We start from the raw sequence: 15,169 nt of genomic DNA, 5'->3' as shown, positions 1-15,169 counted from the left end.
TTGTGATCCCTGTGATAAATATATAATCGGTCAAGGAAGTGTTGGGTTACCACAGTTGTGAAAGCAATTTATGTGTATGTGTTACAGGTGACTACTTTCCATAGTAAAAAACAAATCACTAAAATGACACCAAAGCTCACTTTACTGAAGGATTTGGGATTGTAAAGACAGACAGGAGTTAACAAGTTAAGCAAACATATATGGAAGTGCCTACAAGTCATTATGTCACTTTCCTAAGCAGACATTCCTTTCAGGAAAGCCAGATTTTATTGCATGGGCTGTAGGTGATGTGTTCAAATGATTTAGAAACTTTTTGTATATGCTTGTCTTATGCTTTTTCACTACCTTCACCTGCTATCTCATGACTTTAGTATTCCTTTTTCTATCTCATCTCTGTATAGGATTTCATCTTCTCTCTGAAGCCTGTATGTTAGTAGGAAAGAGATTAGCACCGTACTCCATAGAATTCTTCATTAGCTAGTAAGAGTCATTACATTCTAAGCACAAACCTTGAGAGAATCATCAGATATTTTTTTTCTTCTGAAGACTAGAAGTGATTTATTGAGAGTTTTATAGCTAGGAGATTTGACTGAATTACAATTTACAGTAAGATAATTTTGCCGATGGAAGCTGTATATGATTATCTGGCTCCTGGAGGATATTCTTGACAAGTTTTATGTGTATGCTTTGAAGTTTGGAAGTGCTACAGGTCATCACTGGTAGAGGAACAAGTGTTCTATTTGTTCAAACACACAGAAAAGCTTTTTTTTTTCAAATTGGAAGAAAGGTCAAAGCTGACATAAAGAAAAGAAAACTAACCTGAATCATTTTAGACAATGAAGTTATAAGAACCTTTTTTTAAAGGTGCATAGTGACAGGGAAGGGAAATGGTTTTAAACTGGAAGAGGGTAGATTTAGACCAGATACTAGGAAAAAATTCTTTTCTGTGAGGCTGGTAAGGCACTGGAACAGGTTGATCAGAGAGGTTACGGATGCCCTCTCCATGGAAGCTGTCAAGGCCAGGATGAATGGGACACTGATCAACCTGGTTTAGTGGGGGGTGCCTCTGTCTATAGCAGGGGTTGGATCTAGATGATCTTAAATGCCCCTTCCAACCCAAACAATTTTATGGGTCTATGACACTCTTGTCCCACTGTCTCAGTCCTCCACTTCTTTTATTTGATAAATACAATATTAAAAGAAATCCATCTTGGCACTAGAGATGAATTAATACATTTCTTCTAAACTGTTAATCCAGACTTCCCAGTGGTTTAAAAATGCACGATGACTTTATCAAAATCTATTTAGTTTCCTTTTAGATAGAAAACTGATAAAATACATTCACAGTAGAGAAGGCAAGTGGTAAGATACAAACTAAAATGCAGTAGGATGCATAACATATTGCAAATTACACAAGCATTAAGTGGGAAAATACCAAAAAAATTATATAATCTGTTCTGAGAAGAATAAAACTCATAGAGAAATAGATTAAAATTGAGTTGACATAACACTCCGAATAAATTTACTAAATGGTATCGTTTTCAGCAGAACAATATATATATATATATATATATATATATAACACAGTGGGTGTCAAGCATACTGAAAAGGTAAAAATCCTCATGAAAACATATACAGCTCCCTGCACTGTCAATACATCAATAAACAAATCAATTGAATGAAACTGTATAAAGCATATGAAAAAGACTGAGCCTGAAGGCCACAATATAGATGAATTGTAGAGTTATAGACTTCACGTTGCAATCTCTGTAAGTAGCAACACATCAATGTAGGTATGGGTACAATGCAGAAGTAGAAATAGGTAGTAACACGCGAATAGAGAAATAAAGTCCTTTGCCACAGAGTGTAAAGAGATAGGAAGTCATAGAAGCAAAATTATATCATAACAGATATTCATTATTATGTTTCAGTTTAACTGCTAAGTATTTGTCCTTGATTACTTATTGTTTTTCTTTCATTTTGTTATTTATAAAATTAACATAATTGAAAACAAGTGCAATGGGATGTTATTGCGCAACATGTTTGGATGGAATTTACAGCATTTTTGCTACTTTGGCTGAATCTTCTTGAAACTTCTTCATTATCAGGAGAAAGCTCTTGTTTCTTTTCTGTGTAGAGATATTGAGAATAATCTCACTTTATGTTATAAAGTTTCTAAACATTAGTCACCTGCTCTAAACAGTGCTTCTGCCACAACCAGTAAGTCTTCCAAAGGCCATTTCAGTTCAATTTAATGATGACTATAGTAGCAAAAATGCTGAGTCATGTCTTGAAACAGTGATTGGGTACCTGGTGGGAAGGCGGGGCCAACCCAGGGGAGCTCAGGTGAATGCAATACACCTGAGTGACTGGAAGGGGTGGAGCCAGGATCCACCCCTTCCCAGACCTTATTTAAGGGCTGGCAGGGGGTAATAAGGACTTCTTACTGGAGATCCCTACCTTTCTGAGGCCTTCTGAAGGTAAGTAGTTTCTTTCTTTTATTTCTATGCCTCTGTCTGTTGTAGCTGAGTAAGCCCACGTTTTCTGTAGCCTAGGACCTTGTTACTCTTGCTACTCTTCCATCTTTATGCACTTTCCATTGCATTACAGAGCTGTAACTATAAATAGAAACTTAAAGTTGGATGTGAATCTTGTTAATAATTGAAATTAAGATGAATCCATGTATGTGTCTCTTCCATTGTAAAATCAATATAAAGAAGCTTATGTGTGGTAGATTTGTGAACTAACTCACTATGCAGGAATTTCTCTGTATAAAAACTACAAATAGCCCTAATGACTTCCTTGTGAGGCTAGCGTAGTTCATTGCTCCCAATGAATGTTCTTGTCTACTTATAAATTGATGCCACAAGATGTAAACAAAACAGAAGATTGCAGTTAATTTTTATTAAAACTTATTGATTCTTTTACTCAGTGGCTTCATAATATGGGTGGTTGTCCCTTACCTAAAAATCATTTGACTAAGTTTCTTTGCTACTTTCCTCATATTCTTCATTCCTTTGCCATGTTTTGTCACTCTGCCATGGCAATAAAAAAATACATGGATTTTTCTGCAGTTCTTGATGAGAATTCCTGCCAGCTAGAGTGGTGACAATTATTAAGAGGAGTTTATGTCTTACACAATCCTGTCTGAGATGAGCCTGAAGGGGGGTGTGGATTCAGAGTTCACAGGACTTAAATGTTTACTTTTTTTTTCCTTTTTCTTTTTCTTTTTCTTTTTTTTTTTTTTTTTGTATCTTCATGGTTTTCTTTCTACCTGCAGCTTGATGACATTTTTACTCTGTGTATGTTGTACTTGTCATAACAGTATTTTAACAGGAGTATTTGAAAGGAAAATTTCTGGTCAGTGCTGCTGTTCATTTCCTGAAGATGGCTAGATGATGTACATCTGTTGTTTAAGCAATGTATTTTCCATTCACTTTAGAGCTATTCTTACAATGTTTGCTTTATCCCATAGTTTTGTGCCTCCCTTTCTGCATCTTTAAAGTAGGAAGATGTAGTTATCAGTAGTTTCTTAACATTCGAGATGTTAAGACAACTCCAAGTGAGAAGTGCTTTTCCTACAGCCATACAGTTAAATTTCAGGTTGCAGGGGGTCATGATCCAGGATTTCTGGCACACAGTCTTATGGACAGTGCTGGTAAAACATTAACACCTCCTACCATGATCAGGTTTCAGAGAGAAATGTTAGCTTAGCACTTAACTATGTTGTTGTGATAAAATTGAGTTTTCTCCTCACAGTACCACCAAAAAAATTACTCAACATTTTGGTATTTACAGATAACAATATATTATACATGAACAAACAGATATCCAAGAATTCATCTCCTTGACTCTGTCAACTGTATTTGTTATGCAGTCCTCGTTCTTTAATGTCTAAACATTCCAGAATATTCCTCCGTGCTAGGATTCATATATGAAAGTTGTTAACAAGTATGTAAATGTTCATACCTTAGTAAGAACTTTACGTGATTTTTCTTTTGTCCAGTAATTGAAACTCCTTGATAACTCCATATGACAAAGAGACAAAACAAAAAATTTCACTAAAAATTATGTATCTACTTGTGTGGGGAGCTTGATATTAGGGTGTTTGCCAGTTTGAAAACCTGGGAGAAAGTCAGGAACAGATTAGATAGGGTGTTAAAGAGAAACAAAGACAAATACATTTGCTCCTTTGAAGAACTGTAGCTCGTTAGCTGAAATGTGTGTGATTTCTGACTGTGTGCACAAGGAAACATTTTGTGAATATACAAAATATACTAAGAATTTACTTATGATTGCTTGTAACTGATTTCTTTTCTAACCTCAGATTGGGTGTATAGTACTCAGAAACCCATTTCTTGAAGAGTAGCATGCTCTTATTAATAGCTTTCTTGCTTTCTTATCCATTACTGCTCCCTTTCAATCCGTGTTAGTAATGTATTAGAAACTAGACTTACCTGCATCATCTTCTTGTAAAGCACTAAATTATATGCTTTAAAAGACTCAGCTATTCCCAAAGTCATAACCCTAGAAAGTTCTTGTTGTATAGGGGCATATTCTTGAAATGCTGCAGGAAACAAGAGTAAGATCATTCATCTTAGTTGGAATAAATAACTCTTCTTGTGAACAGAAGTGACTGACAACTAAATATTTTACAGTTTGTCAGCAAGACTCTAAAATATGCTCTTAATAGCAAGAAATAAATGAAGTGCACATTTATGTACACCTAAGCACCTTTCTAGGGAGATAATGTTCCATCATGCTACCTCTTAAATTGTGTCCCAAGCCCAAGGATGTTTAAAGGAAAATGCAGCAGATTTTAGAAATAATTCTAAGTGCTTCCTGGAATTTTATTAAATGTTCTCAAGAATTCCTCATGCTCTACAAAACAACCTGAGAAAAATGTGTATGAGAATTTTTCTAAGAATTAAGAATTCATGAGAGGGACAAGAAATACTTTCTAGAGGTTTTAAATAGCGATGTTGCAAAAGCTTAGTTTGTCACGCATAAAGAATGAATAACGAGATAGCTCCTGTTGGTGGCTCAGGAAGAAGAGGTACCACTGCAAACAGAGCAGATTTGCTTATGCTTTCTAAATAGAATATCTAGAGAGAAGAAATATCCGAATTATGTGTTAAACATTATTCACATTCATTTGTTCTAATGTGGATGGTGGCTTGAACTAAGAAAAAAACAAAAACAAACAAACAAAAAAAACCCATGCCATTTCCGTGGGGTGTTTATGTCTAACAGAGTAAACACTAGTGAAAAATCTGTGTAGTATACCATGGCATTAAATGGACACAATAAGATATGAATAGATATCAAGATAAAATTTGCTATGGATTGGGAAGCCCAAGGGTAATGTAGCTTCCTGGAGAGGAAGCTGTATGAAACTTTCATCTGAAAAGGGTTTGTAAGGATAGTGGCATTATAAGAGAGCCGCACAGTAATACAAATGCATTTTCAGGCAGATGTGGTTCCCTGTTGTGATGAAATACATTCAGAGGTATCTGTTATTATATTCACAACCAATATTCTCCTTGGTTAATCAGAATTCTAGCAGGCTGCCAAAATCCACTGATTTTCTTTAACAACCATTTGCACTTCCCAGTGATTATCAGGTATGGATCAATAAAATGAGATCTTACCAGCCTTTTCTTCTGAGAGGTATAGAACTCTGAAAATTTGAGCTGTGTATAATTTTGATTGTGATTAATTATTTCTGCTAAACTTCTCTAGGGGCAAATGAAGAAAAATAGCATGTAGATTGGTGTATTCAGCTTGTCTGACTATAAACCCTGGTATGATACTAAGTTATAGTACATGATGTTTTTTGTCCAGATCATCTGGAAGCTGCATTTTATTTGAGCTACAAAAAGACTGGGGAAAAATAATAAAAGAAAATCTTTAGCAGGAAACACTTGGCAACAAGCTTAAAAGAATTCTAAGAGCAAGATGCAGGTTCTTCAGTTACAGGTGTTTGTGCCATATATTCAAAATCTAGTGTCACAAATAAGTATCTCTGTAGTATATTGTAAATGTTATTTTTAATATTCTTTAATGACATCTACAACATTCCTCTTCTCCTAACTTCCTGGAACCAGTGTTCTTACAAAGATACATTAATAACTGTTCAAAATTACTTCACAGTAGAAACAGATAAATTTTAATGAGCATGTGAGCTTACTTGCAGGAGGGTCCACATTTTCTAGCCAGACTGCTCAATCACTGTAATTTTGAATCCTTTCTTTCTCCAGAACACTCAAAATGGCAGTTGTAACTAAACCTACAAGCATACAGACCTCACAGTCAGAAGAGCAATAACTCATTATGGAATAATGTCACAGAGCATCTTGCAGCAATTTTGTCACCAACAACTTTGTTACTTGAAACTGTGGGTATTTGGCTGTCAATGGTTTTGGATTATACTCATATCTTAAATAAGAGTGAAAAGGAAAGAAAAATCGTGGAGACCTACATTTTTATGCAGGAACAAGACAAATTAGGCTGAATATCACCTTTGTGTTCACATTTACAAAGAATAGTCTCTGTCAGCCCAACTAATTTGAAAATGTGCAAACACATGAAAAACACAATAATATAATAATAGTTTTAAAACTTGAATAATGTTTCCAGTATCGGAGTTGCACAAATTCTCTGCTTTAGCCCATAGTCTTTCTGATTACTACAGGATTTTTAAGGAACCATTGGGAGGGAACTATTTTTATAATGGTAGTAACAGTAGAAAGTACTAATTTTATTAAAAATGAAGTCCTCTACAGAATGAATATTTAGCATCTGGAAATAAAATAGGAGAATAAATATCAGCACAGATTAATCAACCAGAAAATGGTGACACATTCACTTTTGTGGATGTTTTCTAGGGAGGGTATGTGCTGAAGTGGTGCACCTATACCTGAAGAAGTAAATAACTGTTAAACTTGTGATAACTAAGTGTAGGCTGGAAGTTAGAATGAAGTTCCTAACCACTGAAGGTAGGAGATCTAAAAGAAGATTCCAGTAGGAGGAGTGTAGGTAGGCATCCTAAACACTTTTTGATTCCTTCATGAAAAGGACTGTATGACATGTAAAAGTAAGACATTGATAGGCTTTTTATGTTGTCAGAGATGTAGACTCTGCAATATCAATCTGCTAAAGTTTCAGTTATCAATTTTATTTTTTTTTTTTTTTTAGAGATGAGAATATTTGTGCTTGAGTAATGGACAAAATCTTGAAAACATGCATAGTTTTAAGGGAAAATATGCAACTTGTTGCTGTTGTATATTTTCAGTGAGGAAGGCAGTATGAAGCAGTGAAGAGGCTCAAGGCTGTAGTTATTCTAAGACATGCACATATCTTAATGTGTAATTGGCTTAATTTATAATGACTGTCCTATCTAAGACTATCTGGAACAGGATTTAAGGTAACAGTGAATAAGTCCCGTGCTCTTATTTCTTTGTATCAGTTGAGAATGATTGTGTCTGAAAACAAATTGTACATGACTATTATCTAAAAAGCTAGCATGCAATCCAGTAAGTCTGAGGTAATCTTGATAACCTAGAAGTAATTAGATATATGCAGAGATCATACTTGCTCCTCTTATTGGATATTTCTGTTTTTTGTAACTCATGTTTACAAACTACTGTAGCATTGATGCCAGCTTGCTCTAAAATAGTCACATTTCAGTGCTGCTAAGGAAAGCTGTTCCCCATATTTGGCTCTCAAACTGCATCTGCTTTGAACATAAACCAGGTCACTGCAAGACATGCTGTTTCCATTTTGACATTAGATTGTATGCATGCATTATGAGGGATTGAACTTTAAATCAATCCAGAAACTATATCCGGTACAGAATGTGACACCTGATACTAAAATACTGCATACAGCTGAATTCTCACAAACATCCATACTAGATTCCAGGTGCAGCTGAAGATTTGAATAGTTTTGCAAGAATAGTCTAGAATCTATGGTTTTTTTCAGAACCAGTTTTCTATCATGCCACAACTCTGGGTCAGCTGAAGCATTTGATTAAGGAATTAAGAGAAGAAATGAGTGATACCAAAAAATAAGAAAAATAACAACTCAAGTATTTTATGTATTATTTTTAATCTATTTTAATCTATTGTTTCTTGACTTGTTTTGTCTTTATATTGCCAAAATTTAACCATGTTGTATGCTCAAGAAACCATTAACAGCTTCACCTAGACTGGGGGGGGGGAAAGTGAAACAGAAGAAAATGAGAAAGGACATTGTTATTGGATTTGATTCCTACTGTAGAGTTGCTTTATTGGAATGACTGTACAGAAGGAACTCTTAAAGATTAGGCTTAAAGACTGGGATACAGTCTATCATCTTACGTAGTAGATTTTACAGTTCTAAAGAATAGTAGAGGCTTGTGTTTATATCTAATATATAGTTGAATCTCTGAAGATGCCAACTATGCACTTCTATTATACATAAGACATCACTTCAGTCAAGATTTCTCAGGATTCCAGGCATCTGTACTTTAAACACGTATTTATTACACTCAGGATATGAAAGCTATGTACAAAAATCAAATGTTAAGGTTTCTTCTGTTTGTTTTTAATTCCAAAGAAAGACTCTCATTCTCTCTTTTGCGGGGATTTTGAGGAAGATGACAAATAAATTACAAAGCTTGAGAAAATTGCTTCCAGACAACACTAGAAAAGAACAAAAAGCCACTGAAACCAGTTGACTCAGCCCTGGTTCCTTCCAATGAAAAAGAAAAAATCCATCTAGTCTCAGAAGCAAAAGGACTAAACTTTAGAATGAACTCAGATTTTGATGAGTAAAATGGAGGCTAAATTTAAAGTCTTTATTTGCATGCATGCAGAAAAAAGGAGATCTTCTAGTATTTCCACCTTAGGAAGCAGGATGATGTTTAATTTGGGGGTTTTTCTTAATTTTTTTCTGTCAGATCTCATATTTTTCTATATTTATTTTTTATTAGAAAAATCATGATGGTACACTGTTCTGCATGTAAACAACTTTGTTAATATCTCCTCCAATTATCTCTTTGTATGGTGTGAGCAGGCAGTTCTGTGTTGCACTCTGTACACTTTGCATCAGTGCATTGTTAGATCATATAATCCATGGACCAAAACCAATTATAGGAAGAGGGCTATGCATTTCCCTGTTGCATTACTATCCTTTGGTTTTTCCTTCCTTTGCTTTTTCCTTCTGTAGTCTAAAATACCAGGTGCCTTCAGTTAACAGTCTGTGAACATGCTTGGCCAACTGCTTCCAGCAGATGTGAGTCAGAGCTCTCCAGAGATGCTCAGAACTACACACTGTAATAGTAACACTCAGATCTGTTTGGGAGGTGGCTGTGACAGTCTCATATGCTCTGCAACATGCACCAAATGTGCAAAAGGTGACTGCAGCAAGGATTACAGTATGTTTAACTGTATGTTTACATACCGTTTTCAGAGGTATGTTTACCTCTGAAGAGGTAACCTCTTCAGAGAGACAGTACTATCATTTAGTCACAAAAACATTGTTAAGTTTTAATGATAACAGTACTGAGCTCAGGATGTGTTCCTGTTGGATGATGAATATGCAACAAAGTGCGAGCACTCAATCAATAGCAGTGATACCACCAGGAGTCCAGCAGTGCAATGCTGGAGTCTGGTAGACACCAGACTGAGTGAAATACTGTAGATCTAAAATAAGTTATAATCTATTGTAATTAATGAAATTGTAAGAACCTGTCTTTCATGTTCATTAAAGCATTGATTTAGCTTGGGGGATTTAACGGTGATCTTTCAAGCATAAAATTCAAACTATTTTAGGATACTTAAACTCACAAACAGAAAATACATGTTCTCTCCTTGCTAAGTTACAAAGATAAGACAAAAGTGGAAGCCTTTTCTTTTGTGTTCTCTCAAGCCATGATAAGCAGTGGGGCTGACTCCTTCATAACCAAGTTCTGAAGCACAGCAGGAGCCTGGAGGCCCTGCCTTCAGGAGGGCCAGCTTAAGCAGGCTGGCCAGCACACTTCTTGGCTGTGGACTGTGAGAATGCTGCGACCAGCTCAGTTCCCTTTCCTAATATGGTGGAGAAAACATCCACCTCTGTACATGTAGGTGTGTGCTGGCTCACAAGCATGCACCAACATAGTGTTCACACATGTTCTTGTCAATGTCTGCCGAGCTACTTAACTGCTTCTCTTACCTCTTTTTTTTTTTTTTTCATGATTCAGATGAGACAGACTGCTCTGAGCTGGAAATATCAATAACAGGAATTGCTGGAACAACATATGCCTGCTATGTATGCACAGTTTGTGCTGCTGGGGAGCCACTCCTACCTCACAAGTAAGTTCTTCTCTCATTGTTACACATTTCTGCTATCCTTTATCACTATCTGAAATAAACTGATATTAGCTTTGGCAATAATAAAGAAGTTCAGATAAACCTGTCTGAGCCTTCAAAACCATTTGATGCTCTAAGAGTGTTGTACAGCTTACTCTGTATGGTATAGAGGAAAAATATTGGTGAAACTGCAGTGGCAAGAACAGAGCCGAAAGATGCTGTTATGCTGTTACAGTTCTTGCTTAAGACCATGATTATTTTTGCACTCTGATTTAGTCATAAACAGCACTTAAATCTCAGGTTATACACCTGAAATGAACTTCTGAGACAGAGCACACAGGGTTCTGAGCAACTTGGTCTAGTGGGAGGAGTCCCTGGCTATAGCAGGTGGTTGGAACTAGAGGATTTGAATGGTCCCTTCCAACCCAAACCATTCTGTGAAACATGATCTTATGGTTTTTATGTAACTTCATTGTTTTCTGACCAAGGATTCTTAGAGGAAAGTCCTGAAGGTAAAGATGAAGACTCACGTTCTGTTCATGAGTAAAAATAATCAAATGAAAGGCTCAGCTTCTACAGTACAGAAGACACTTGAACTGTGTGAGTGTGACAATTGAGTCTGTAAAATATTCATGTTTTTGAAAACCAATGTGTGTGTTTCCTTCAATGGAAGATCCTTGCTTTCTAAGTCCATCTCTCTTTTACAAGCTATTCTCCCAGTGCTTGTGTGGTCTCAACAATGCATAATCCATCCCTTCATTACTTTGACTGTCTCTAATCCATAAAAATGTTTCTTATATTTTGTGATTAAACTCCTGAAAGACAGCCCAGTGCTGAACTGATGCTGCTTGGCACTGTGTTTCTTTACCACCCCATGCATAATCTGCACCAGAGCAGCCATACTTCTATTCAAGGCTCGGTGCCATCACAGCACACAAGCACATCTGCTACTGATATCTCTCAGGTCTGATTTCATTGCTGTAGATCTTAGTGATTATGTGACTGTTTCATCATGTTTTGCAAGTAGGGTAAAGACTACAATGATAAGAAATAATTTTCTCTAAACTGTCAAAATTTAAAATTTTAAAATTCCAATACTTTCTCTTCAAACATGGATTTTGTAAGAATGAATTTTCTTTGTAACTTTAAAAATACACCTAGAAAATTTTCTTAGGTAAAAAAATAATAGATATTTCAAAGGTAGCAAAAAAAAAAAGATTAACTTTCTTTGGGGAGAATTAATAAATATAAACACTGACTGCATAGGCTATAAAATTTTTAATGAAAAAATATGTGATGCATGTAGAGCGAGAGCTGTGTGAACTGGGAACAAACAAGATTCTAGAAAGATTTTCACAATGTTTGACTCCACTATAGCATGAAAGAAATGAAATTCAGAATTCCCTCTGAAGGAAAAATTGTGGAAAATATTTGATAGAGCCATTTCTTTAAGAAAAAATTGAGTTTTTCACTTTTTGTGGTTTAGTATAAAGAACTTTGACAATAAGAACCTGAGTAGATTTATTGAAAGAGCAGGAATTTTTTCTCCTTCTGGAATTCTTATATTTGCATGAAACAACTTGTTTTGGAAACATTTGCTAATGGAAAAAACATACTTGTAAGATTTCTAGTGAGCTCAAGGTATGAAAAAATAGCTAGAAGTGAAGCTAGAAGTGAAATACTAAATCTTAAAAAGTTGCTAACCACCAGCTCAACTCTGCTTGACAAAGTAGGTTGGTGGTAACTCACTAGAGAACAGCATCAACTTTATTGGAAAGTTCTAGCTATAAGCACAAGATAAAACTGATTTGATCAATAACATGACATGGTACATTCACAAGAATAAAGCAGTGCTTTGAAATATCTCATACCTCCTTAAGGGGCTTGCAGGAAAGGAATATTTTCCAGTTTTGTCAATATCACGCACAAAAGATTTATTGAGCTTTTAAATAACTTTGAATAAGATTTTTTATTTTTTTATTGCATAACCTCACACTGAAATAATATGATGAAATGCATTTGCCAGATAAAACGTAGTGTGGACTAGTTTGTTCTCCAGATGGTTTTCTTAAGGTACATTGAAAGTCTCTTGGTTAAATGTTTTCAGATAGCCAAGCATGTAGTGGTAGTATTTAATTATAGCTAAATTCTTGTAAATAGTCCAAAGTAAAACTGTTCTAGTTATTCCGTAGCCATGAAACCACGAAAATGAAAGGTTTGTTTTCTTTCTCTGGATGATTTCTGAGATTAAAATGTGTAAAATCAAAGCAAATGACGTTGTAGATATAGTGAAGAGCAACTGCAATGGGATAAATAAGTGGTTTTGCTCTTTCATCTCTCTTATCTTGAACTTGAAGGTCTTTCAGCTTTGTCTTTCACCAGTGTTCCTAGCAAACTGCAGTCCTGAATGACTGAATAAGCCTGCTTTGAGACCTTTTTCTAGTTTTCAGTTATCTGGATTTTAAAGGCACTGAGTGATTGGTATAAAAATGATATAAGATTTCTATGTGTGTTATTGTGAAAGTAAACTATTGCCAATGCCACCTACTTTTCTCATTAAGTTTCTTAATTTGGGGCTTTTTAATCAGTGCTCTGGGCTGCCCCCAACCTGAATGGGGTCAAGTTATCAAAAATGACTGGATAGAGTTGTGTGGTGATGCCTACTGAGCAAGAAGCAATTAATGCTGCAGATCTAAATTAGCAACATTTTAAATTTTATAGGAGGAAAAATGTAGCCAACAATATTTGAATTAAGAAATATCTACCAAGACTCTTTTTAAAGTATATGTCATTTTTAGAACAGGCTTCAGCACTGAAAAGTTTAAGTTTTGCTGAAAGTTGTTCATAAATAGATATATTTTATTTGTCAAATCAAAGGTGCTCCACAAGCCTCATCGAATGAAACGTACAGATTAATCATATATTTCTACTTTGAGTATTGTCTATATAATGTGAACATGTATTTACTTTATAACGAATTTTCATATAGTAGAGGCTTGAGTCAGATCCCATTTTTGGCTTTGATATGTGGTCTTTGTCCCCTGTGGATTCATTTCCCTTACATCATCTCAGCTTACTCTGTGGAATCAAAATACTTTACTGGTGAAGCAAAACATTCTTCCAAAAGCCACACCTTTTTCTTTAATATTTTATTCATAGCTTTTAGTATCAGGATGCTTTTTTAGTTATTCAGTTTCATTATTCCTTTTCTCAGCTCTATAAAGCAAATTGAAGGTTTTGCTGAGCTTACCACATAGTACCTTTTGCGTCCTTGTTTCTTGTGTCACCTTGGGATTTCCATTCCAGTTGATTAGTATTTTACTTTCACACTTCTATTGCGACCTTGTCAGTTTCTGCAGGTGGTTTCATAGTCTACTTCTCTTTCACTAAGCATATTTTTGCCATTGACATTCATTTTGTTCATTTAAATAAAATACAGAAGAAGAATGCAGAAAAGATACATTTATTGTAAGTAACTTTCTCTTTGTTACTCATCCATATGCATTCATATTGTGGGTGACTCCATCCACTTCATGTACTCACTAATTACACAAAGGTGAAACTCCTGTTATTAGCTTCTTCTGAAAGACAGGATAGGAGGAGTGAAGTCATCACAGTCATTATGGTGTAGATTCAGAAGCTATATTTCTGTGCAACAATAATGCCAAAAAGAGAAAGGGGAGTAAGATTATGTTCTTAGTAAAGTGAAAAAATAACTTATAAAGGTCTTAGTAGAACTCCAGATCTTCAAATTCTAACTGAACTTGAGACCTTCACCTTTAGCTTTTCTTGATTAAGCTTCAGTTTTCTCTTGAAGCTTGCCTGGTGAAGAGACAACCTAGATAAAGTAGACTTCTTTGTGGAATAACTACTTTAGACAAAAATTATTTGTACATGCAACATTAAGTCCCTTCCAGAAGATACAGTATGTGATTTGCCAGGTGTATGGGAAATTGGTGATCACAACCTGAAGCACTGATTAGTCAGCTGAGGCAAGTGTTGGGTCAGCTGTGGGAGCACAGGTGAGAGTAATTTAGCTGTGCTCCTGGAAGGGGTGGAACTTGACTCCACCTCCTCTAAACCTCATTTAGGGGCTGACCACCTCTAAGGCAGCATCTCTTGGAGATTACTCTTTGGTGGAGACTGCCTCAGTGGTTCTCAGAAGACTGAAGGCTTCCATACGGGTGAGTTTTTCCTGTAAATAACCTTTTGGCTACTTACCACTATCATCTTTTCATTATTGTCACCATACACCAGGATTTTAGGACTAGTTTGAAAGTGCTATGGAAAAAATATACAGGACTTGTTTAAGACAGAATTTAGTAGAATATCAGTCTGTGAACAAATTAGTCATCTTATGAGGATTTTGCTCCTTTACTCTTATTAGAAGAAAACATTTTGCAGGTCAAGGCTGTAAGTGATATGACTACTATTACAACTGAAGTAAAGGACAACTTGAAGAGAAGGGGTGAAATCTCTTTTCTCATAGGTTATCTCAGAGAACTGTGAAAGTGTCATACATATTCATTCTAGTCTGTTGCATAGAATCTTTAAGTTCAATTGGTAATGATGACCTGATGACTAAATTTGTTTACTTAATTGATATATACAAATTGATTGGAATTCAGCAAACCATACTGAAAATTTTAGTGGTTTTCCCTATGGTCTCAGTGGAATAAAAAAAAAAAAAAAAAAAAGCATATTTCATGAAAATAAAAGTTAATAAAAAGCTAATAAAAGTTAATCCATCTCTTTTTTATTATTATTTATTTTATTTTTTTATTTCTTTTTTTTTTACCCAAAGAAGCAAATACAAATCTGTTATCTTTTAAAAT

At 35.2% G+C, this 15,169-nt stretch overlaps 1 long non-coding RNA gene across 1 annotated transcript; it reads left to right on the top strand.

Moving 5' to 3' along the window:
- Positions 1 to 6,258: 6,258 nt before the first annotated feature.
- On the top strand, positions 6,259 to 11,176 carry LOC107311687 (uncharacterized). The gene is made up of 3 exons (XR_001554189.2): positions 6,259 to 6,397; positions 10,226 to 10,337; positions 10,823 to 11,176. It is a non-coding gene; the product is annotated as an uncharacterized LOC107311687 (long non-coding RNA).
- The last annotated feature ends 3,993 nt before the right edge of the window (positions 11,177 to 15,169 follow it).

Source organism: Coturnix japonica, chromosome 3 (assembly GCF_054131305.1).
Source record: "Coturnix japonica strain WE chromosome 3, WE-NBRP24, whole genome shotgun sequence".
In the NCBI taxonomy this organism is placed as follows: Eukaryota; Metazoa; Chordata; class Aves; order Galliformes; family Phasianidae; genus Coturnix; species Coturnix japonica.
The sequence above is the reverse complement of the archived record's forward strand: the minus strand, read 5'-3'. Positions and strand labels throughout refer to the sequence as shown.